The sequence below is a fragment of the Stegostoma tigrinum genome, chromosome 17 (genome assembly GCF_030684315.1).
Source record: "Stegostoma tigrinum isolate sSteTig4 chromosome 17, sSteTig4.hap1, whole genome shotgun sequence".
NCBI lineage: Eukaryota > Metazoa > Chordata > Chondrichthyes > Orectolobiformes > Stegostomatidae > Stegostoma > Stegostoma tigrinum.
The window spans coordinates 4,842,589-4,868,793 of record NC_081370.1 but is presented as its reverse complement, the minus strand read 5'-3'; the positions used below and the strand labels follow the sequence as shown (position 1 = coordinate 4,868,793).

The 26,205-nt window shown below is 44.9% G+C and overlaps 1 protein-coding gene across 11 annotated transcripts in view; it reads right to left on the bottom strand.

Annotated features, from left to right (window-relative positions):
- Positions 1–26,205, bottom strand: part of syt12 (synaptotagmin XII) — a 218,333-nt gene that overhangs the window by 114,136 nt on the left and 77,992 nt on the right. The window lies entirely within an intron of this gene.

Here is a 26,205-nt window from a genome sequence, read left to right as displayed (position 1 = left end):
ACTCCCCTTGGACAATTTTTATTTGTACTTCAACTCATTTATTATAAATAATTGTTTAGTCCCTCCCACTTTGTCACTATTTAATTGCATTAATTAGCGAAAATGCTTTGCCTTGCTTTGTTTTTCCAATAGAAATAAAAGTATGTCCCTCAGGATTAACCGGAGCAGAAACAAGGTTTTGGGTTAGTTATAAATGTTTAATAAGATTTATGAGCAATCCCGTAAAAACTGACATGAAATGCTAGTTAATTATTGAAAGCTTGTTTTGTGATTAAGTGCTTTGCTCAATGCAAGGCATTTTTTTTCCCAGATCCATTTAGGAGATTACATTGTAATCAGCTAGTTTCCACTGCCTTGCTGCTGTGAGGATGACAGTTTTCTTTAAATAACATCAACTCATTCTCGCTGCCATGATAGAACATGGAACTTGCTCCCACATGGAAGAGTGAGGTGAATAGCACAGTCACGTTTAAACAGAAGCTAGATAAGAACATGAGGGAGAATGGAACAGGACTTAATGCTGACAGGGTTACATGAATAGAGGTTAACTTTAAACCTTGCAAAGGTACACTGGGCAGAATGGCTTGTTTCCTCCTGTATAGTAAAAACACAGGGCGCATTCTTCAAAAGCCTTAAATGATTTTAAGATATTGCATTACTGACATCAATTTACTGCTGATGAAGGATGCCACCAAATCTTCACAAACGTTATTTAAATCATTTGAACTACAGCTTGGAATTGCTTTTAAAGAAGATCTCTTACTTCTCTCAACTCCGAATATGTTGACCGTTAGAGCAGATTTTAGACAAAAAAAATTGTTTTGGCATTATGAAATAGCAATTGTATTTTGACATCGATATGAGAGATATATCATCACTCTTGTTTTGAATTAGTGTATAACTTGTTTTGGCTTAAGCATAAAATCTAGGCTGACACTCCAGTAGACTATTAACAGAACACTGCACTATTGGACAGACAGTCTTTCAGTTGACACATTAAACTGAGGCCCTATATGGCAGAAATAAAAGATCTTGCAACACTATTACAGAATGGTTTATCCCAGTATCCTAGTAAATATTTATCCCTTAACCCAGAATACTAAAACAGAATATTAGTTTGTTATTACAGTATAATCAGGTCTGGGCCGTTGCCTCTGTGCCCATTTATGTGATAGTTCATCTTGTTTCTCAGAACTGAATCCAATAATTTTAGCTCTACCAGGGTGAGGTTAAATGACCCATAATTATTCTATCCCTCACTCCATTTTTATATGAAGGTACAATGTTCACAGACCTCCAGTGCTCCAGCACCACGACTTCATCCAGTAAGGAATGGAAAATTATTCCTCCCTGGCTGCTTTAGCAGCCCTGTGTATATTGTGTCAGGATCTAGTGTTTTATCTAAGGATGCTAATTTCATCAATACTTCCTCTCTGTGGTTATCACTTCTAAAATTTCACACTCCTCCTCCTTACGTGCCTGAGAATGTAATGATTACATAGAATAATTAGTTGTAACACATGATTCTTTGGAACTCTTAAATATCTTAATAGCTTCGCTCAGTTTATGAAATGAGGGATAGAATAGGCTTTGCTGCATCCGGTAGACTACCCTCCATGACATAAACCCACACCAGGCATAGCCTTCATTGCATTCTTGCCATCTATTCTCTCTTGTGCCCTCCCCCCATCACCTCAAGTGCTCAGGGCTCCACCATTCTTTAGAGGATGTTACCCATTATTTCCACTGGGTTCATAGTCTGATAGTCTTGCACCACATTACCAAATGTAGCCTTCCTGCCTGGGTTAATGGCCAGCCGACTGTCACTGGTAGCTCTTCCATCTGCTGTCCTACACCCATGATGTTGGCAGTGGTGATCCCTTTCAATGCTTGAGCGCTCTGTGTACTCTCCCTGTCACATCAGCACTACTTAAGCAAACAGACAGCACCTGAAAGCAATGCGCTCCATTCAGAATTCTACCTTCCAACTCTAACAAGTCCTTAACAGGCTTTTAGACTATTTTAAGTGGAGCAGTCGATGTCTAAATGCCAGCAAGTCCTGGACAGTATCCATGTTTGGGCTGACAAATTGCAGGAGATGTTCAGACTATTCAATAGCCAAGTCATTACTTTTTCCAACCAGAGAAAGTCCATCAACATTCAATGCCATCACTCTCACCAAATTCACAACTACCAATAACTTGGGAGTTACCATTGACCAAAAATTAAGCTGGACTAGCCACATAAATACTGTGACTACAAAATCAAGTCAACAGCTAGGAATACTGCAGTGAGTAACTCACCTTCTGACTCTCCAAAGCCTGTCCATCAACTACAAGGCACAAGTCAGGAGAGTGATGGAGCACTCCATCCTGTGGGAGTTGATTAGTTCAGTTGAGTGTCCGGCTGGTTTACAATGCTGAGTGGTGCCAACATCTCGGGTTCAATTTCCGGACGAGCTCAGGTTATCTTGAAGGGCCTGACTTCTCAAATTTGCCCAAGGTGTGGTGACCCTCAGGTTAAACCCTCCCAACAGCTATCCCTCTCTCATGAGGGCAGCCTGTAATCCTCTGGGACTATGACATTTTTAATCTATCTTTATTTAGGAATACTCCCACTTGCCTGGACAAGAGCAGCTCCACCAATCAGAAGCTTGACACAATGAGGACAAAGTAGCTCACTTCATTAGAATCACATCTTTAAACAGTCACCACCTATGCTCAGCAGCAGCACAGTGTACCATTTGCAAGGTACTGTGCAGAAATTCCCCAAGGATCCTTAGGTAGTTCCTTTCCAAACCCATGACAAGTACCATCAAGAAAGAAAGACAAGGGCAGCAGATATGTTGGACCATAACTATATGCAAGCTCCCTCCAAGCCACTCACTACCCTGACTTGGAAACATATCATTGTTCCATTTGGCATAGGCTAGTTAAGTTAAGGACCAAGATTGGCTTCCCTAAAAGACATCAGCAAATCAGATGTAAGATAACACAGTGTGGAGCTGGGTGAACACAGCAGGCCAAGCAGCATCTCAGGAGCACAAAAGCTGACGTTTCAGGCCTAGACCATTCATCAGAGACGGGGATGGGGAGGGGGTTCTGGGATAAATAGGGAGAGAGGGGGAGGCGGACCGAAGATGGAGAGAAAAGAAGATAGGTGGAGAGGGGAGTATAGGTGGGGAGGTAGGGAGGGGATAGGCCAGTCCAGGGAAGAGATTACAAGAGAGTGGCAGTGGGAGACTGATTCCCTGAGGTTGGTCCGGAGGGAGGAGGGTAACTCCTTCAGGTTATTTTTCCTGGAAGAGGCTGGAAGAGCAAATCAGATGTCTTTTTTTTAAAAAAACAACTGTTTCAAAGAGTGAAACAGCATGGAAACAGATCCTTCGGTCCAACCAGTCCATGCCGAACATAATCCTAAACTAAACTAGGCCCACCTGCCTCCTCCTGGCCCATACCCTTGAAAACCTTTCCTATTCATGTACTTATCCAAATGTCTTGTCAATGTTGTAATTGTACCCACATTCACCACTTCCTCAGGGAGTTCATTCCACATGTGAATCACTCTCTCTGTAAAAAAAAAATCGCCCTGGATATCTTTTTAAATCGCTCTCATCTTAAAAAAATGTGCCCCCGTGTCTTGAATTTCCCCATCCAAAGGAAAAAAACGATTACCGTGAATCCTATCTACACCCCTCATGATTTTATAAAGCTCTAAAAGGTCAGCTCTCAATTCCCATACTCCAGTGAAAGAATTGACCTCCTACCCAGCCTTTCTTTGTAACTCATACCTGACATCATCCTGGTAAATCTCTTTGGAATCCTCTCCAGCTTAATAGTATCTTTGCTATGACTGGGTAGCCAGAACTGGACACTGTATTCCTGAAGAGGCCTCGCCAATGTCTAGTACCACTTCAATATGACGTCTCAGCTCCAATACTCAAAGGACTGATCAATGAAGGCAAAACATCTTTTTACCCCCCCTGTCTATATGTGATGCAAACTTCATATAATTATGTACCTGAACCCCTAGGTCCCTCTAATCTACAACACTACCCAAGGCCCATCCTAAATCCTGCACCTGTTTGTTGTGCTAAAATGCAGTGCCTCACATTCTTCCATATTGAACTCCATCTGCCATTTTTCAGCCCATTGGCCCATTTGATCAGGATTGCTCAGTAATCTTGGAAAACCTTCATCACTCTCTACTATGCCACCAATTTTGGTGTCATCTGCAAACTCATGCCTTTTATATTCTCATCCAAATCATTTATATAAATGACAAACAAAACTGAAGTTGTTGACTTGCTCGCCGAGCTGGCTTGTTTTTGTTCAGACATGTTGTCACCATGCTAGGTAACATCATCAGTGAGGTCTCCGATGAAGCGACGTTATTCTACTCCGCTCAGAATTTATACTGTCTGGTCTGTTATGATGAGTACTGTAATTTCTAGTTTTGATCTGTATGGGCTTGTATATGGGGTCCAATTCTATATATTTGTTGATTGAAGTATGGGTGGAGAACCATGCCTCTACGAATTCCTGTGCATGTCTATGTTTGGCTTGGGCTACTATGGTTACTTTGTCCTAGTTATTCTGATGGCCTTCATCATCTGAATGTACAGGTATGAAGGAGAACTCATTGTGCCGCTTTGCTGCTAGTTGATGTTCATGTATTCTGATGGCTAGTTTCTTTCCTGTCTGACTGATGTAATGTTTGTGACAGTCGTTGTATGGTATCTTGTAAACTGCGTTCATTCTACATGCTACAGAATGCTACTAGCAATGATTAATGATGCCAATAACTTACTCCACAGGTATGAATGAGAAATTGTGAGTCAAAAATCACAGTATCTAAACTCTAAACCAGCAATGGTCTTCAACCCTAGAACAGGCCATCACCATCAATCAACACAAAACCAAAACCAAGGAGAGACATGAGCTACTGGACAAACTCACCGAACTGACAAGAGAAACCCCCTAGTCCTCACAGACCACCCCACCAACCTCCGGATACAACGCATCATCCTCCAACACTTCCGCCAACCACAATCTGACCCCACCACTAAAGACATTTTTCCCACCCCACCCTTGTCTGGCTTCTGGAGAGACCACTCTCTTTGGGTCTCCCTTGTCCGCTCCACACTCCCCTCCAGCCCCACCACACCTGCAGGAAGTTCTACACTTGCCCCCACACATCCTCCCTCACCCCTATCCCAGGCCCCAAGGTGACTTTCCTTGTTCACCTGCACATCTGCCAATGTGGTATACTGCATCCGCTGTACACGGTGTGGCTTCCTCTACATTGGGGAAATGAAGTGGTGGCTTGGGGACCACTTTGCAGAACACCTCCGCTCGGTTCGCAATAAACAACTGCACCTCCCAGTCGCGAACCATTTTAACTCCCCCTCCCATTCCTCAGATGATATGTCCATCCTGGGCCTCCTGCAGTGCCATAATGATGCCACCCGTAGGTTGCAGGAACAGCAACCCATATTCCACTTGGGAATCCTGCTGCCCAATGGTATCAATGTGGACTTCACAAACTTCAAAATTTCCCCTCTCCCCACTGCATCCCAAAACCAGGCCAGGTCCTCCCCGCCTGCCTAACCTGTTCTTCCTCTCAACTATCCCCTCCTCCTAACTCAAGCCGCACCTCCATTTCCTACCTAACCTCATCCCGCCTCCTTGACCTGTCCGTCCTCCCTGGACTGACCTATCCCCTCCCTACCTCCCCACCTATACTCTCCTCTCCACCTATCTTCTCCTCTATCCATCTTCAGTCTGCCTCCCCCTCTCTCCCTATTTATTCCAGAACGCTCACCCCATCCCCCTCTCTGATGAAGGGTCTAGGCCCAGAATGCCAGCTTTGGTGCTCCTAAGATGCTGCTTGGCTTGCTGTGTTCATCCAGCTTCACACTTTGATATCAAGGACAACAACAAACTGGACACACATGATTAAGAAACCGCTCTAACAGACAACTCACAAAAACTGAAAAAGCTGTTCTATTACACAGACTGAACGATAACCACAAAAATGTGAACAGAACAGACTTCGTGGCCACCCTGGAGAACACTTTAAAAGACAACAAACTTACAGGTGAAACACAACAAGCAATCTGATAAACTATAATCCCCATACTACATCGAAGGAACAAACGGGACAACCTGAACACAACAGAGAGAAAAGCACGAGATAAACTCAAGAAAGACAAGAACATTATATTCCTACCAGCAGACAAGGGTGCATGACTGTCATTATGAACAAACCAAGCTATGTTAAGAAAGTGCAGACATTGCTTGCAGATACAACCACTTGCCAACAGGTGGTGATAGACCCAATACCACTGCTTGCGAATAGGATCACCCAGACACTGAAGAGACTAAAGGATGCAGGGCAGATAACCAAGACAGGCTTCATGAGAATGAAACCAGAAGGCACAAACACCTCCCGCTCTATGAACTGCCTAAAGTAAATAAACCAGGCATCCCTCTCAGACCCTCAGATGGCCTCAAGGCCCTCTGCTTCTTCCTGTCCCGCAGGCCCGACCAGTCCCCCTCCACCGACACCCTCATCTGCCTAGCTGAACTCGTCCTCACCCTCAACAACTTCTCTTTTGACTCCTCCCACTTCCTACAGACTAAGGGGGTGGCCATGGGCACCCGCATGGGCCCCAGCTATGCCTGACTCTTTGTAGGTTATGTGGAACAGTCCCTCTTCCGCACCTACACAGGCCCCAAACCCCACCTCTTCCTCCGATACATTGATGACTGTATCCGCGCCGCCTCTTGCTCCCCAGAGGAGCTCGAACAGTTCAACCACTTCACCAACACCTTCCACCCCAACCTTCAGTTCACCTGGGCCATCTCCAGCACATCCCTCACCTTCCTGGACCTCTCAGTCTCCATCTCAGGCAACCAGCTTGTAACTGATGTCCATTTCAAGCCCACTGACTCCCACAGCTACCTAGAATACACCTCCTCCCACCCAACATCCTGCAAAAATTCCATCCCCTATTCCCAATTCCTCCGCCTCCGCTGCATCTGCTCCCACGATAAGACATTCCACTCCCGCACATCCCAGATGTCCAAGTTCTTCAAGGACCGCAACTTTCCCCCCACAGTGATCGAGAACGCCCTTGACCGCGTCTCCCGTATTTCCAGCAACACATCCCTCACACCCCGCCCCCCCCCCCACAACCGCCCAAAGAGGATCCCCCTTGTTCTCACACACCACCCTACCAACCTCCGGATACAACGCATCATCCTCCGACACTTCCGCCATTTACAATCCGAACCCACCACCCAAGACATTTTTCCATCCCCACCCCTGTCTGCTTTCCGGAGAGACCACTCTCTCCGTGACTCCCTTGTTCACTCCACACTGCCCTCCAACCCACCACACCCGGCACCTTCCCCTGCAACCGCAGGAAATGCTACACTTGCCCCCACACCTCCTCCCTCACCCCTATCCCAGGCCCCAAGATGACATTCCACATTAAGCAGAGGTTCACTTGCACATCTGCCAATGTGGTATACTGCATCCACTGTACCCGGAGTGGCTCCCTCTACATTGGGGAAACCAAGTGGAGGCTTGGAGACCGCTTTGCGGAACACCTCCGCTCAGTTCGCAACAAACAACTGCAACTCCCAGTCGCAAACCATTTCCACTCCCCCTCCCATTCTCTAGATGACATGTCCATCATGGGCCTCCTGCAGTGCCACAATGATGAAACCCGAAGGTTGCAGGAACAGCAACTCATATTCCGCCTGGGAACCCTGCAGCCTAATGGTGTCAATGTGGACTTCACCAGTTTCAAAATCTCCCCTTCCCCTACTGCATCCCTAAACCAGCCCAGTTCGTCCCCTCCCCCCACTGCACCACACAACCAGCCCAGCTCTTCCCCCCCACCCACTGCATCCCAAAACCAGTCCAACCTGTCTCTGCCTCCCTAACCGGTTCTTCCTCTCACCCATCCCTTCCTCCCACCCCAAGCCGCACCCCCATCTACCTACTAACCTCATCCCACTTCCTTGACCTGTCCGTCTTCCCTGGACTGACCTATCCCCTCACTACCTCCCCACCTATACTCTCTCCACCTATCTTCTTTTCTCTCCATCTTCGGTCCGCCTCCCCCTCTCTCCCTATTTATTCCAGTTCCCTCTCCCCATCCCCCTCTCTGATGAAGGGTCTAGGCCTGAAACGTCAGCTTTTGTGCTCCTGAGATGCTGCTTGGCCTTCTGTGTTCATCCAGCCTCACATTTTATTATCTTGGAATTCTCCAGCATCTGCAGTTCCCATTATCTCTGATACTATCCCTCTCAGACCCATTGTCTCCCGACCAGGCATACCGTCGCACAAACTGGTCAAGGGCCTACAATAGAGATTGAAACACCTCACAGACGGATCACCCCTTCCTATCCACTCAACCCAAGATTTTCTCGATGTCCTCAAGAACGGCGAGATTGTGGTATCCTTCGACATCACCGCTGTATTCACATCAATTGACATCCCACTCTCCAAAGAAACAGTGGCCACATACTAAAGGAAACAGCAACACAGACCAGCAGCACCATCAGCAAGGACAACCTACTTAAATTACTAGACCTCTGCCTCACCACACATTTTGTTTTTAATGTCAAATATACGAATAAATCAACAGTAAACCAATGGGGTCACCCATCTCTGGACTCATATCTGAAGCACTCATGCAAAGACTAGAACACACCACCCTCCCCCACATGCAACCTAAACTGTGGATCCAGTATGTAGATGACACATTTGTCATTATTAAATGCAACAAATTGGAAGAGACCCACCACCTCATCAACAGCGTATTCACAGGGATTAAATTCACAAGGGAAGAAGAAACCAAAAATCAACTTCTGTTTTTGGATGTTAAAGTAGAACGACTGACAAATGGGGAGCTCTAAACCTCAGTTAACAGAAAAGCAGCTCACACTGATCAAATCCTCAACTTCCACAGCAACCACCCAACGTCCACAAACAAAGCTGCATTAGGAAACTATTTAAACAGTCCTGGGCACACTGCAACACTCCAGAAATATGCCAGGAAGAGGAAGAGCACTTATACAAGATCCTCCCTTTAAATAGATATCCCCACAACCTCATCCACAGATGCCTACATAACAGGCAACGACAGGAGGACACAGTATGCCCTAAACACAGGCCACTTGGCCCTACATCAGGAACATGTCAGAACTGACAACGAGACTCCTGAGCCCACTAGGAATCATGGTGGCCCACGAGCCCACAGCCACTCTACGACAAACACTCACAAGGATTAAAGACCCCATTTCCACAACATGCAGAAGCAACATAATTTACAAAATACCATGTAATGACTGCCACAAACATTACATCAGGCAGACAGGAAGGAAACCATCCATCAGAATACATGAACATCAGCTAGCAGCAAAAAACCATGATGAACTCTCCTTAATACCTGTACATTCAGACAATGTAGGGCATCAGATTAACTGGGACGAAGTAACCAGAGTAGCCCAAGCCAAACATAGACATGCATAGGAATTCCTCGAGGCATGGTTCTCCACCCATACTTCAATCAACAAATATATAGAATTGGACCCCATATATAAACCCGTACAGATTTAACCGGAATTGACAGTATTCACCATAATGGACCTGACAGTATAAATTCCAAGTGGAGTAGAATAACATCATCTTCATCGGAGGCTCCACTGATGATGTCACCTAGCATGGTGACGAAATGTCTGAACAAAAACAAACCAGCTTGGCGAGCAAGTCAACAACCTTATCCAGAACCCGAGTTGCAGATCTTTGCCAAAACTTTAGACAAACAAGAGTTGCACAGTTACTATTCGGCAAGCTTTTACTTCAAGGATTTTTCAATTGAATGCAAATCTCACAATCTGCCAAGGTGGGATTTGAATCTATGTCCACAGAACATTAGTCTGAGTCTCTGGGTTATTACTGCAGTGACAATGTCCCCATGCCACCAACTTCCCTCATTCTGTTGCTGAAAGTAGAATCAAAGATGACGGTAGGCCGACGGTGATGGTGATTATGAAATTGGAGAATAAATATGGTCCAAGACAGAACAACAGGTGAAAAAGGAACATCTGTTCAAATTCCTGGCTACTGTCTGCAAAGTGCTTGAAAAATAATTGCGTTCCCTGCAAAACCATAGGAATTGATTTGTTCCTCACGAGGGCCATCAGTAAAGGTTTCAAATTTTAGATAGATTAGTGTTCAATGTACTGCAAGAAATAAAAAAAATGACACACTGACAAAGTGATTACTGCAGAAGCAATAACAACTTACAACATTCAAATTCTTTGAAGCTGCACTATGTGATCTTGGGGAACTGCAAAGAGTGGCGACTTCAAAAGGAAAGCGCACGTTTATTGCGATGTCAGCCTGAGAACACATGCAAAATACAAAGCCTTTGCCAAAGTTTGTCCTGAGGATAAGACTTCATGATGTGCTATACAGGATCTGCATTACTTTTCCAGACAACATGAAACAAACGTCGGGATTGTTAACCAATGCTTAGGAGAAGTTGAAGTCGTAGGATTTCACGATGCCGAAAGCTATCTGTAAACATTACAGATTCAGCAAGGCTTTCATTTAGCCTGTTAAATGACTATGTCAACTGGAAAGGCTCGATTCAGACTTATCCAGTCTGCTGGCCTACTCATCTGGAATTAGAAACCTATAACTGGGGCAAATCAAACTCCCACCAGAGCAATGAAGCGATGGTTTTGCAACAAATCTCCTGTTTTGGTGCAAATGAGCCCTGTGCCAATACCAGAGCAGAGGACAGCAAGAATCCTTGGAAGAAAGAGCAAATCAGGGCTCAGCTCTGGACTCAATTATTTACCTACATTAAAAGTCACCAGTTTTGGCACACAGCCAAAAGAATTTGCAACATCTTTGCCTTCTGGCAAGCATATTAAAAATGCCCACACTTTAGACTTGAAAAAGCTAGAGCTTTTGTTTTAAAAGAAAGCTTGCAATGTTGCCTAGTAAGAGGACTGCTTTATGCTGACATTCTGTTACACACCATGTGACTCTACAGTGCATCCATGAATGTAGCCCCTGAAATACTTACACATAACCATTGGTTCCTGATGACAGTTCCTATTGCTTTACACAATAAATATGATTTTGTGGTATGTAAAACACAATATTAACCAAAATAGTAGAATCAATAAAAGTTCTATTTTTCCCTCAGATATGAATTGAAAGAAGCAAAGATCAAGTCCCACTTCTCTCATTTCCAATCTTACTAGAAGGCGCATGAGACAATAGTAATGGAGTTGACCAATAATAGCAATTATTCTTTAATGAATTAGATTGCAAAAAGCCCAGATACGAGGCAAAGAAAACTCCAGTGGTGATGAGCTCTGAAAATCAAAAGTCAAAAATCACTTGCTCTTTCCACAAGTCACATTTAAATTACTCCAACATGTCATTGTAAAGTATCACTTGCCAAAGGAAATTTTCATTAAAGTTAGTCACAACTAACTGCTTTCTCTCATGACTGGGAGGAAAGACCCGAAGGAGTAGTGGCCGGGGTGGGGGGTGGGTGGGTGAAGAGGAATATAAGGGTTAAATATGTGGAATGTGGTCTCAGTACATCAAAGGATTATCAAGGCATCCTAGTATGCTGCACTGATGGTAGGACACTGCACTAACATACTTGTTCTTAATTTTGAAGCATCATCACTTGCTGATGAAATCAAAGAAAAATTGAGTAATGTCTGTGGTGCAAACCTTTCCTGTTAAATTTGGCATCAGGCCAAATAGATCTCAATGCATCCAGCAGCAGTGAGGTTAGCAAGCAGACTGGCTTCACCAGAGAGCTACAAAGCTCACACATTCTCAATCAACAATATTTGCACACATTACATGATAATCTTAGATTGAAGAAGTGATTCCAGGCCTATGCCATTCAAAGTTCTCCACCACTGATGTCCTCCTCACCTCATGTCCAGATTTATTTGTATTGGTTATTGATTTCCTTGTGCATTTCTTTCTTCTCTGAAGGACTGATTTTGTTCCAGCATCTTCTGGTTCAGCTTTCATGTTTTATGCAGCATGCACAGAACAATCATTAATTGGTAACTTCTTTTGAAATGCAAGACAATCGAAACATAAATTATCCTACTAATGGTGCATTTATGCGATGAAACAGTGCCCTAACATTTTGGATTGAAGTTATCTAGTTTTAACAGTGCAAATACAGCAGTTATTTGACACATACAGGAACGAAATGAGTGATCTGTTGCTGTTATAAATCTAACGGTGGTGCAGTGCAAACCAGGGAAGAGATAATAGTATCTTAGGAATATCATTGGCCTAGTAATACAGATGCCTTGTCTAATGGTCTGATGACAGAGGTTTAAATTTACAACTAAGTCTAATCTCAGTAATGGTGACAAGGTGTCAAATAAAACCATCGATTATCACAAAAGCCATCTGATATCTTTAGGGAAGGAAATCTGCAATCATTGCCCAATCTGGTCTACATGTAACTCGCGGCCTACAGCAATGTGGTTGACTCTTAACTACCCTCTGAAATGGCCCAAGTAAGTCACTTGATTGTTTCAGCCTGCAGCAGAAAGTCAAAGACAAACTGAACCATCCTGGCCACATGGCATTGACTGAGGCATCAAAAATGCCCTGATCCCTGTCGATTCTGCAAAGTCCTCTTTACCTAGATAGAACATAGAACATAGAACAATACAGCGCAGAACAGGCCCTTCGGCCCTCGATGTTGCACTGACCTGTGAACTAATCTAAGCCCATCCCCATACACTATCCCATCATCATCCATCTGCTTATCCAAGGACTGTTTAAATGCCCCTAATGTGACTGAGTTAACTACATTGGCAGGCAGGGCATTCCACGCCCTTACCACTCTCTGAGTAATGCACCTGCCTCTGACATTTGTCTTAAATCTATCACCCCTCAATTTGTAGCTATGCCCCCTTGTACAAGCTGACGTCATCATCCTCAGAAAAAGACTCTCACTGTCCACCCTATCTAATCCTCTGATCATCTTGTATGTCTGTATTAAATCCCCTTTTAGCCTTCTTCTCTCCAATGAGAACAGACCCAAGTCCCTCAGCCTTTCTTCATAAGACCTTTGCTCCAGACCAGGCAACATCCTGGTAAATATCCTTTGCACCTTTTCCAATGCTTCCACATCCTTCCTGTAATGGGGCAACCAGAACTGCACGCAATATTCCAAGTGAGGCCACACTAGCGTTTTGTACAGTTGCAGCATGACATCACAACTCCGGAACTCAATCCCACTCCCAATAAAACCTAATGCCTTCTTAACAGCATTATCAACCTGGGTGGCAACTTTCAGGGATCTATGTACATGGACACCAAGATCCCTCTGCACATCCACACTACCAAGAATCTTTCCATTGACCCAGTATTCTGCCTTCCTATTATTCTTCCCAAAGTGAATCACCTCACATTTATCCGCATTGAACTCCATTTACCACCTTTCAGCCCAATTCTGCAGTTTATCCAAGTCTCCCTGCAATCTGCAACATTCTTCCACACTGTCCACCACTCTACTGACTTTAGTGTCATCTGCAAACTTACTAAGCCATCCACCCATGCCTGCATCCAAGTCATTTATAAAAATGACAATCAGCAGTGGTCCCAAAACAGAACCTTGCAGCACACCGCTGGTGACTGGACTCCAGGCTGAATATTTTCCATCAACCACCACTTGTTGCCTTCTTACAGAAAGCTAGTTTCTAATCCAAACTGCTAAATCTCCCTCAATTCCATGCTTCCATATTTTCTCCAATAGCCTACCATGTGGAATTTTATCAAAGACTTTACTGAAGTCCATGTACACCACGTCAACTGCCCTTCCCTCACCCACATGCTTGGTCACCTTCTCAAAAAACTCAATGAGGTTTGTGAGACACGACCTGCCCTTGACGAATCCATGTTGACTATCTCCAGTCAAATTGTTGCTTGCTAGATTATTATAAATCTTATCTCTTATAATCCTTTCCAAAACATTTCCTACGATAGACGTAAGGCTCACTGGTCTATAATTACCTGGGTCATCTCTACTGCCCTACTTGAACAAGGGCACAACATTTGCAATCCTCCAGTCCTCTGGTACTAAACCTGTAGACAATGAGGACTCAAAGATCAAGGCCAAAGGCTCCGCCACCTCCTCCCTAGCTTCCCAGAGAATCCTCAGAAAAATCCAATCTGGCCCAGGGGATTTATCTACCTTCACACCTTCTAGAATTGACAACACCTCCTCCTTACTAACCTCAAGCCTTTAAATTCTAGAAGCCCGTAACTCACGCTTCTCCTCTATAATATTCTCCTTTTCCTGAGTGAAAACAGATGGAAAATAATCGTTTAACACCTCTCCAATCTCCACAGGGTCCACACACAACTTCCCACTTATGTCTTTGACTAGCCCTATTCCTACCCTAGTCATCCTCTTATTCCTCACATACCTATAGAAAGCTTTAGGGTTCTCCTTTATTCTACCTGCTAATGTCTGTTCATGTCCCCTCCTTGCTCTTCTTAACTCTTTCTTTAAATCCTTCCTAGCTAGTCTGTAACTCTCCATCGCCTCATCTGAACCATCTCGTCTCAATGTCACATACGCCTCCCTCTTCTGCTTAACAAGAGATACAATTTCTTTAGTAAGCCATGGTTCCCTTACCTTATCACTTCCTCCCTGCTTGACAGGGACATACCTATCAAGGACACACAATGTCTGTTCCTTAAACCAGCTCCACATTTCAACTGTCCCCATCTCCTGCATTTTACTACCCCATTCTATGCCTCCTAAGTCTTGCCTAATCACATTGTAATTGCCCTTCCCCCATCTATAACTCTTGCCCAGTGGCATGTTCCTATCCCTTTCCATTGCTAAATGGAACATAACCGAATTATGGTCACTCTCACCAAAGTGCTCACCTACCACTAAATCAAACACCTGGCCTGGTTCATTACCAAGTACCAGATCCAGTGTGGCCTCCCCTCTTGTCGGCCCTTTGACATATTGTGTCAGGAAACCCTCCTGCACACATTGGTCAAAAGGGATCTAGGGAATTGCGCCATAATCCGGGAAAGCTGTCTTGCAAACTACACAAACAGCAGTTTGACGGTTATAGTCACAAAATCACAGTTCATCACAGTTTACAGACAACGTCCATAAAGCACGATCAACATCCCGTCCCACAAGCAGGACAACGTCGCCAGGCATGGTAGCACATTGCAGTCAGGATTGAGTGTCCCTGGGAGCCTTGACCTCCTGAAGTCTCATGACATAAGATTTGATAATGGGAAGAAATGCTCCTGATGACTATTAATTTTCGCAAGCCCACCACTCTCCCTACTCCACTCCCTTAGCTGATAAATTAGTACAGCTTCAGGTGGAACACCATTCGATTGAAATATGGAGGTGGTGAAGGCAGAGAGTGTACTCTAGGGATAGGATGTCAATGTTGATCACTCAGATGGCATGGTGGCTCAGTGATCAGCACTGCTGCCTCACAGCAAAAGGGGCCTGGGTTCAATTTCACCTTTGGCTGACTGTCTGTGTGGAGTTTGCACATTCTCACTGCATCTGCATGGATTTCCTCCAGGTGGTCCAGTTTCCTCCCTCAGTCTAAAGATGTGCAGGTTAGGTGGATTGGCTGTGATAAATTGCCCATAGTGTCTAGGGACGTTAAGGCTTACGTGGGTTAGCCATGGGAAATGCAGGGTTACAGGAATGTGGTACGGGTTGATGGGTGAGATATTCTTTGGAGGGTCAGTGTGGACTTGATGGGATGAATGGCCTGCTTCCACACTGTAGGGACTCTAAGGCTGGTTTGGCTGCATCAGCACTGACCTAGCCATCTGAGTTCTAAAGGACATAGCTGTTAGCCCGGGTCTACAAAATGTAGTGAAGGAACTACCAAGTGGAAAGGAACTACTTGACTTCATCCTTACCTGTCACAGATGCATCTGTCCACGACAGCATTGCTAGGATTGAGTACCGGATATTCCTTATTGTGACAGAATCACATCTTTATTTGTTCATTCATGAGATGTGGGTGTCACAGTCTGGACCAGCATTTCTTTCCCACTTCAAGTGGCCCTTGAGATGGTGTTGGTGAGCTGCCTTCTAGAATTGCTGCAATCCATTTGATACAAGTAGGCCTATAATGGTGTTAGGGAGTGACTTGCAGGATATTGACACAGTGGCGATGAAGAAGCGATGATACATTTCCAAGTCAGGATGGCGTGTGACTTGAAGGAGAAACTTGTAGGTCATGTATCTGCTGCTTTACCCTTCTCAATGGTGATTTCTGGTGATTTGTAGCTCACTACAAAGGCTGAATCTTCTGCTCCAAGAAGTGGGCAAGCTTAGAGGTAAGAAATGGCGCTTACTTAGTTGGGGTTGTGCACAGCAAGTCAACTACTTCCTCATTTTCCTGAGAATAAACTCTCTTGGTGGGAAGGCCCATGGTTGGCCTTCCTGTCCTGTCACCGGTAGAGGCTGAACTAAGAGTGTGAAACTGTAAAAGCAGTAAAAGCATGGAACTGCAACGTTCCTACCTCTGGACAAGTCAGACAAGGGTGCACTCCAGTCAGTCTGAAGGTTGTGCTCCATTCTGTCTGGTGGGTCGCGGCCTGCAGTCAGTCCTGGATTGGGAAAGCTCCATCCAATGCATTGCCGTAGCGACGCTAATGCATGACCAAGGCTCAGTCTGGATGTTCTAGTGAAGTGGAGAAGATGGTCACAGGTATGAGGGAAAATGTGGTAATGTGAAAGTTGGATGCTGAGCGTTAGAGTTGGGGCTGGAGGTGGGTGGGCTAAACATTCAAGAAATGTCAGAGTACAGTTTGCTTTGATCAGAGGGGCGTGAAGGATCTGTCTGGGTTTCTAAGGGCAGGTTGGAGACTTCGGTTGTAGTAATAATGGGCTTTGTAGTTGAGGGTGGGGGAGGGATGGGCAATAGAGATGGTGAAACACTGAGGACGGAACAGAATGGGGGTGAATCCAGTGGACAACAGACATGGAGATTGGTTGGAACACAAACAGTTCTGCTGCTAACCTGAATCTCACAATGTTCCCTATGTTTTCTTCAAATGAACTATGCAACTATCTTTCAATTTCAAACAGTGCTATGTCCAAATTGGCATCAGGGGTGGGTGGGGGGTTATCTCTTGCATTTTGTGCCTCCATAATGAGGAGTCCAGCAGATGGACAAGAAGGTTGAGTTGCCCTTACTTGCAGCATCTCATCACATTTCAATTAAATCACCTGAACTCATGGATCCTAAATATATTTTTGCCTCATTGCCACATCTAGATCTCTCAGGTGAACAATATGTAATGCAGCAAAAGGGATGCATGTGATCTATAAGCTGGCCCAGTGGTACAAGGCACAATGAATGCACAATTTGGCAACCCCTCTAGGTACTATAGCCACAAGGGGAAAGGTGATAACAGCTGTGGTTAAATCTAAGGCGGACAAACGGTACTTGTTGCCAGCACTATCATCTCAATGCCACAATTGAAATGTTCTTCTATAAATTCTGTGAATAGGAGTCAATTCTACTGATCAATAGAGTCATTCAGGGAATGTGGCTTATTTGGGTTGTCAGGAAGCTTTCGATAAAGCTCCACACAATGCTTAAAAATTAAAGCAAATGGGACAGGAGGTAATTTATGGTGACAGATAGAAAATTAGGTAGTAGGTAAGAAACACAGAGTCGAAACAAATGAATCTTTTTCTGAATGGCAGGCAGTGACAAGCCGGGTACCACAGAATCAGTACCAAAGCCTCAACTATTCATGTTGTGTGTTAATGGTTTAGATGAGGAAGCTAAATGTGATATCTCAAAACGTGCAGATGACATAAAGCTGGCTAGAAGGGTGAGCACGATGCAGAGATACTGCAGTGTCATTTGGACAGGCTGAGTAAGTGACAAAATACAGTATAATGTGGATAAATGTGAGGCTATCCATTATGGTGGCCACACTAGGAAAGGACATTGTTACTTGAATGGCTGTATAGCGAGAGGGGGGAAGGTTTAATGAGACCTGGGTGTCCTCATGCACCAGTCATTGAAAGTAAGCATGCAGGTGCAGCAGGCAGTAATGACAGCAAACTGCATATTGGCCTTTATAGTGAAAGGATTTGAGCACCGAATCAGGGATTCTTGGCTGCAGTTATACTGGGTATTGGCAAGGCCACACCTAGAATATTATGTGCAGTTTTGGTGTCCTTATCTGAGGAAGGATGTTCCTGCTAGAGAGGGAATGCAGTGAAGGTTTATCCCAGAATGATTCCTGGGATGGTAGGTCTGATGTACAAGGTGAGATTGACTTGGTTAGAATTGTATTCACACGAGTTTAGAAGAATCGGGAGGAAATCTCATAGAACCCACAAAATTTTAACAGGACTAAGACAGGTTAGATGCAGAAAGGATGTTTTCAATGATGGGGCAAGTCCAAAACTAGGGGCCATAGATAAGAGGTAAACTTTTTAGGATTAAGATGAGAAATTTCTTCACCCAGGCAATGGTGAGTCTGTGGAATTCACTACCACAGAAATTGTTTGAGGCCGAAATATTATGTGTCTTCATGAAGGAGGGTGGATATAACTCTTATAGCTAAAGGAATCAAGAGAAATGTGGGGAGGGTGGGATTGGGGTGTGGAGTTTGATGACAATACCGAGTGGTGGAGCAGCTCAAAGAATCGAATGACCTACTCTTGCTCCTTTCTTCTATCTTAATATGGGAAAGTGCACAGGCCTTGCTTTCAATTCCCTGGAGATGCTCAGTACCACCAGGTGCATGGTATGTGACTTGCAAGGAGCTGTTGTTTGACACGTGGAACCCATGATGGTTGGGGAGGAGGTGAGTTGGGAAACATTGTGAGGTAATGTACTTTCCTAGGACAGATGAGGCAGTGCAGGTGCCTGAGAGAAAGAGGACTATCTGCAGGACATTCTCCACAGATCTCCTGAAAACTACATCAAGATCAACCCTGCCATTCTTCAGGTCATCTTGTTCCTCAGAAGAGAGCGTCCAGGGAGGTGTCATGTACTCAAATGTTAAAAGCAAGAACAACAAATGTGGCAGCAGCGGCAGCGTAAGCAGAATCCAGAACTGGTTACTGACCAGCCTGCGCAACTGGGCCCACATAGCTGAGAAGTGTCATCCCAAACCTGAACCTGCAGCTTTTGTTGCAGCTATCTGCAGAAAACAGACCAAAAATCAAGGGATGACATCCCAGGATATCCTGGGAAGTTATCTTCTGGATGAACACCTCCATCCTCAAAGACTGGGAGGGAATACCATTCCAGTTGTCTTGAAAATGGCAGCCGTCCTCAAGTTCTGTGTGTCATTTCAGGGAACCACTTGCGGAATCTCACAGGTATTCACATAGAAATGTATCCAGGATATCACTGCTATTGTTTGCTAAGGCTGGCCTATTGACTGATTTCCCATTGGATGCTGGTGGTCAGCAAGTTATGGCTTATTGTCATTGCAGGATTCCTTCAGGGTGCAGACTGGAGCCAGAGTAACCACCCTGTGACAGCTACTGCCGAATGTAAGGATCCCATACCCAAAACCAGCAAAACTGGGGTTATATACAAAATACCATGCAAGGACTGTGAGAAAGACTACACAAGTCAAACTGGAATAAAATTGACAATACGCATACATGAACACCAACTAGCCACTAAAAAACACGAGCAATTTTCACTTGTCTAACTACGTACGGACAACGAGGTGCACAAATTTGACTGAGACAACACTTTGATAACTGCACAAGCCAAACAGAGACATGCCTGGGAATTCCTGAAGGCCTGGCTTTCCAAACGGAACTCATCAACAAACACATTGAACTGGGGCCTGTGTACAAACCACTGAAAAACTGAACTGGAAGTGATACCAACCACCCCAGCAATCTGTGGCATATAAATAACAAGTGGGACAGAACACCAATGCTTCACCGGAGGCGCACTGATGATGTTACCTAGCAGGGGGACAAAACATTTGCAACCAAATCCACCAGCTCGGCGAGCATGTCTACAACTGCATCCACAACCCGAACTACAAATGTTCTTGAAAACTTTAGACTGTACCCATCAGAGCACGCTAACAACCACCAGCAGTCTTTCTGAATCGGGAAGGCTACCACCCCATGAAAGTGCAGATCGTGAGTGAACAGACCAGCAAATAAAGCAGGGAGATGTCATAATGCCCTCATTCTGGAACATTTAAAGCTGCCTGAAACTTTCAGCCTCCCCTCAGCTTGTACAAGGATGGTAGGTCAATGACAAGCCCTGTCCTCAAACGCTGAGTCATGACATGTCAGGAATCCACAGGCTGACAATGCTGCACATGCTTCCACAAGGACCATTGTACAGCAGACCATAAGGCTCTTGAACATGAGATTTAGATGCCTGGATTGGTCTGGCAGTAAAATGCAGTGTTGCCCAATCAGAGTTATGTAGCTTCCATAAACTTACTCAGGAAGTGGGGGGATATCTTGGGAGAGGTTATAACACATCTCTCATACACGATCTTCTGTACTGAATGTAACCTTAGAAATTATACTTGAAGTGTGTACTCCAATTTTAGGCATTGGACATAATTCTGTGTTGAGTAAACCTACTACTGAAATACAGTGAAGTGTACAATCCAGGAGCTAATCACAATTAGCTCCCATTGGATGCTGGTGGTCAGCAAGTTATGGTTTATTGTCATTGCAGGATTCCTTCAGGGTGCAGACTGGAGCCAGAGTAACCACCCTGTGACAGCTACTGCCGAATGTAAGGATCCCATAACTTGCTGACCACCAGCATCCAATGGGAGCTAATTGTGACGATTTAGATTCTGTTGATTTATGCTATATTTATACTATACAATTCACTTAACTTTCCTGTAATTACCTGCATGCACAATGCTATTGACTGTGTAAATTAACAGTAACAACGAAGCTCATTAGTCAATTGATCTCTGTGGCCACCTCAGTCTTTGATTTAGGAACAGGAGTAGAGCATTCCTTGAGCATGGCCCACTATTCAACGACTGATCAGCCACTTCACGACTTTACCCACCTTATCCCCACAATCCTGCATGCCACTGGTAATCAAACATCTCTTTACATAAACCTTCAACAGACTCAAAGGCTGAGCTTCCAAAGCCCTCTGCCGTAGAGAATTTCAAAGGTTTACAAACAGTAAAAACAGTTCTCCTTATTGTGGGCCTAGGTGGGATCTCTCTTATTTTTTTAAAATGATGGGTTTTAGACTCCCCAGCCAGGGAAGACATTTAATCTGCATCTACCCTGTCTATACATTTAATACTTTGCAAATTTCAATGTGATCACCTCTCATTCTTCAAAATTCTATAGAATGTGTGATAACACGGTGTGAAGCTGGACGAACACAGCAAGCCAAGCAGCATTGGAGGAACAGGAAAGTTGGTGTTTCAGGTCAAGACCATTTCTGAAGGAGGGTCTCGACCCAAAACACCAGTTTTCCTGCTCCTTTGATGCTGCTTGGCCTGCTGTGTTCATCCAGCTTCACACCATGTTATCTCAGATTCTCCAGCATCGGCAGTTCCTACTATCTCTATAGAATGTGGGTCAGGTTTCTACAACTGCATCCACAACCTGAACTACAAATGTTCTTGAAAACTTTAGACTGTACCCATCCTTTCATAAGATAGTTGGGCCATTCCAGAAACAAGTCTGGTGAACTTTTGCTGCACTCTGTCTATGGCAGTAAAATCTCTCTCGGGACAAGGAGACCAAAACTGCACACAGTGCTCCGCGTGCAGTCTAACTGAGCTGAAGCAAGACTCCCGTACTCAAATCCTTTTACAATCAAAGCTACAATTCCACTCCTGTTCCTAACAGTTTGTTGCTCCTGCATGTTGGCCACCTTGACTCATTGGTAATGTCTCCCTTTGCCCATCTGCATTTTCCAACCTTTTATAACTTAAGAGGTAATTTGCACATCGGTTCCTCTTCCCAAATCAGCTAAGCTCACATTTTATTTTCACATTACATTCCATTTGCCACATTTTTGTCCACTTTTTAAGCTTTTCCAAATCTTCCAGAGGCTGCTTTACATCTTCCTCACAACACAAATTCCCACTTAGGTTTGTATTATCCGCAATTTTGGAAACATCATATTTGCTCACCAAATCCAAACAATTGATATATATTTTGAACAGCGGGAGCCCAAGTACTGATCCTTACACTGCCCTACTAGTCACAGACTGACAAAATGAAAGTCACCCAATTATTCCAATTCTCATACCAGACAATAAACATTCATTAATTCCTACAAGTATATTGCCTCTAATCCCATGTGTTTTAATTTTTCTAACCAGCGTCCTGTGTTGGGAAAGCGGGGTGAAATTAACAGAAGCCTTCTTTAAATCTAAGTGTATTCCATCCTTTGGCTCTCTATTATCGATTTTGTGAGTAACAGCCTCAAGAAAAACCAACAAGTTCAACAAAAATAACTTCCCATTCATAAATCCCTGACAAATTCAATCAGATTATAATCAACCATGCTTGTATCCTTTATGTAGATTTTAACAGTTTCCTCGCTGACGTAAGGCTAACAATCTGTAGTTCCCTGCTGTCTCTCTTGTTCCCTTCTTAATCAGTGGGGTGACATTTGTTCCCTTCTAATCCATAGGCATCTTTCCAGAATCTATGGCACGTTGGAAGATAATAACCAATGTATCAAATATCTCTACCACTACATCCTTCAACAATCCAGCATGTACACCATCGAGTCCCGGGGATTTATCAACTTCTAGCCCCATTAATTTCTCCATTACAATCTTCTTACTAATGCTAATTTCATTCAACGCCTCATTCTCTCCATCCATTTGGACCTCAATATCTGGGAGATTTCTTAAACCTTCCTCAGTGAAACAAGACTCAAAGTATCATCTAGCTTATCTGTCATTTCTCTATTCCCCATTCTCTATTCCCCTGACTGTCTGTAATGGACCCACATTTGTTCAGCTAATGTTTCAGTTTCATGTACCTATGGAAGCTTTTACTTGCCAGTTTTAATGGTTTTTTTTGGTTAGATTACAGTCATATTCTGTTCTTCCTGCCCTTATTGGTTTTGTGGTCCTTATTTGTTGTAGTCTTCCAATCCTTAGAATTACCAATATTTCTGGAAACTTTATAACTTTTCTTTTTAACTTATACAATCCTGAACTTCCTTTGTTCGCCATGGGTAACTGATCCTTTTGAGTTTTCACACCTTGAAATAATATGTAGTTGCTGTAAGCCATGTAATAATTATTTAAAGATTATTTATTACCTATGTACAGCCATACATCTTAATGTATTTTCATAATCCACATAAGCCAATGTGAACCTTATGCCTTCACATTTCCCTTATTCAAATTTAATGTCCTTGTTCTGATTGAACAAGACTGAACTTTCAACAATGTAAAATTCTACCTCCCACCCACAGCCTCCAACCTCATTGTTCCCCAACCCCGCACCGCCCGTTTCTATCTCCTTCTCAAAATCCACAAACCTGCCTGCCCCGGTCGACCCATTGTCTCAGCCTGTTCCTGCCCCAACGAACTCATCTCCACCTATCTGGACTCTATTTTCTCCCCTTTGGTCCAGGAACTCCCTACCTATGTCCATGACACCACCCATACCCTCCACCTCCTCCAGGACTTCCAATTCCCCGGCCCCCAACACCTCATTTTCACCATGGACGTCCAGTCCCTATACACCTGTATTCCGCATGCAGGTGGCCTCAAGGCCCTCTGCTTCTTCCTGTCCCGCAGGCCCGACCAGTCCCCCTCCACCGACACCCTCATCCGCCTAGCTGAACTCGTCCTCACCCTCAACAACTTCTCTTTCGATTCCATCCCACTTCCTACAGACTAAAGGGGTGGCCATGGGCACCCGCATGGGCCCCAGCTATGCCTGCCTCTTTGTAGGTTACGTGGAACAGTCCCTCTTCCGCACCTACACAGGCCCCAAACCCCACCACTTCCTCCGTTACATTGATGACTGTATCGGCGCCGCCTCTTCCTCCCCAGAGGTGCTCGAACAGTTCATCCACTTCACCAACACCTTCCACTCCAACCTTCAGTTCACCTGGGCCATCTTCAGCACATCCCTCACCTTCCTGGACCTCTCAGTCTCCATCTCAGGCAACCAGCTTGCAACTGATGTCCATTTCAACCCCACCAACTCCCACAGCTACCTAGAATACACCTCCTCTCACCGACCCTCCTGCAAAAATTCCATCCCCTATTCCCAATTCCTCCGCCTCCGCCGCATCTGCTCCCACGATGAGGCATTCCACTCCCGCACATCCCAGATGTCCAAGTTCTTCCAGGACCGCAACATTCCCCCCACAGTGGTCGAGAACGCCCTTGACCGCGTCTCCCGTATTTCCCGCAACACATCCCTCACACCCCGCCCCCGCCACAACCGCCCAAAGAGGATCCCCCTTGTTCTCACACACCACCCTACCAACCTCCGGATACAACGCATCATCCTCCGACACTTCCGCCATCTACAATCCAACCCCACCACCCAAGACATTTTTCCATCCCCACCCTTGTCTGCTTTCCGGAGAGACCACTCTCTCCGTGACTCCCTTGTTCGCTCCACACTGCCCTCCAACCCCACCACACCCGGCAGCTTCCCCTGCAACCGCAGGAAATGCTACACTTGCCCCCACACCTCCTCCCTCACCCCTATCCCAGGCCCCAAGATGACATTCCATATTAAGCAGAGGTTTACCTGCACATCTGCCAATGTGGTATACTGCATCCATTGTACCCGGTGTGGCATCCTCTACATTGGGGAAACCAAGGGGAGGCTTGGGGACCGCTTTGCAGAACACTTCCGCTCGGTTCGCAATAAACAACTGCACCTCCCAGTCGCAAACCATTTCCACTCCCCCTCCCATTCTTTAGATGACATGTCCATCATGGGCCTCCTGCAGTGCCACAATGATGCCACCCGAAGGTTGCAGGAACAGCAACTCATATTCCGCTTGCGAACCCTGCAACCCAATGGTATCAATGTGGACTTCACCAGCTTCAAAATCTCCCCTTCCCCCACTGCATCCCAAAACCAGCCCAGTTCGTCCCCTCCCCCCACTGCACCACACAACCAGCCCAGCTCTTCCCCTCCACCCACTGCATCCCAAAACCAGTCCAACCTGTCTCTGCCTCCCTAACCTGTTCTTCCTCTCACGCATCCCTTCCTCCCACCCCAAGCCGCACCTCCATCTCCTACCTACTAACCTCATCCCAACTCCTTGACCTGTCTGTCTTCCCTGGACTGACCTATCCCCTCCCTACCTCCCCACCTATACTCTCCTCTCCACCTATCTTCTTTTCTCTCCATCTTCGGTCCACCTCCCCCTCTCTCCCTATTTATTCCAGAACCCTCACCCCATCCCCCTCTCTGATGAAGGGTCTAGGCCCGAAACGTCAGCTTTTGTGCTCCTGAGATGCTGCTGGGCCTGCTGTGTTCATCCAGCCTCACATTTTATTATCTTGGATTCTCCAGCATCTGCAGTTCCCATTATCACTAAAATTCTACCTCATTGTGTTTCCAAATCCCTAAAGGTTATTTTAGCTGTAAGGTTGTTAAATGGCAGCTTTTCATTACACAATACTAGATCTAAAATAGCATGTCTTCTAACTGACTGCTCAACTTACTGCCCTAGAAAACCATTCCCAACAAACCCCAGAAATTTGTCCTCCAAAGCTTCAGCAGTAAATTTGTTCACCCAGTCTGTATGCATATTGAAGCCACCCATGATCACTGTGTTGAATATACTGTACGTTTCTCTCAGCTCCTGATTAATATCATGACGAACGTGACAACAACAATTTGGTGGCCCATAACTAACTTCATGAAATGCCTGCTGCTCCTTGCTTGTTTACAAGTTCCTCACAACCTGATTCCACACGTTGTTCTTCTGATGAGAGACTCCCCGCTTCCCTGCGCTACTAATGTATTGGTCCCATTTTTTATTGTCAATGCAACCCCACCTCCTTTTCCTTCTTGCCTTTCCATCTGAAATGTTGAATATCCTCAAAAGTTCAGTTCCCATTCTTGGTCACCCTGCAGTTACATGTCCGTAATGGCAAAAGATCATCTCC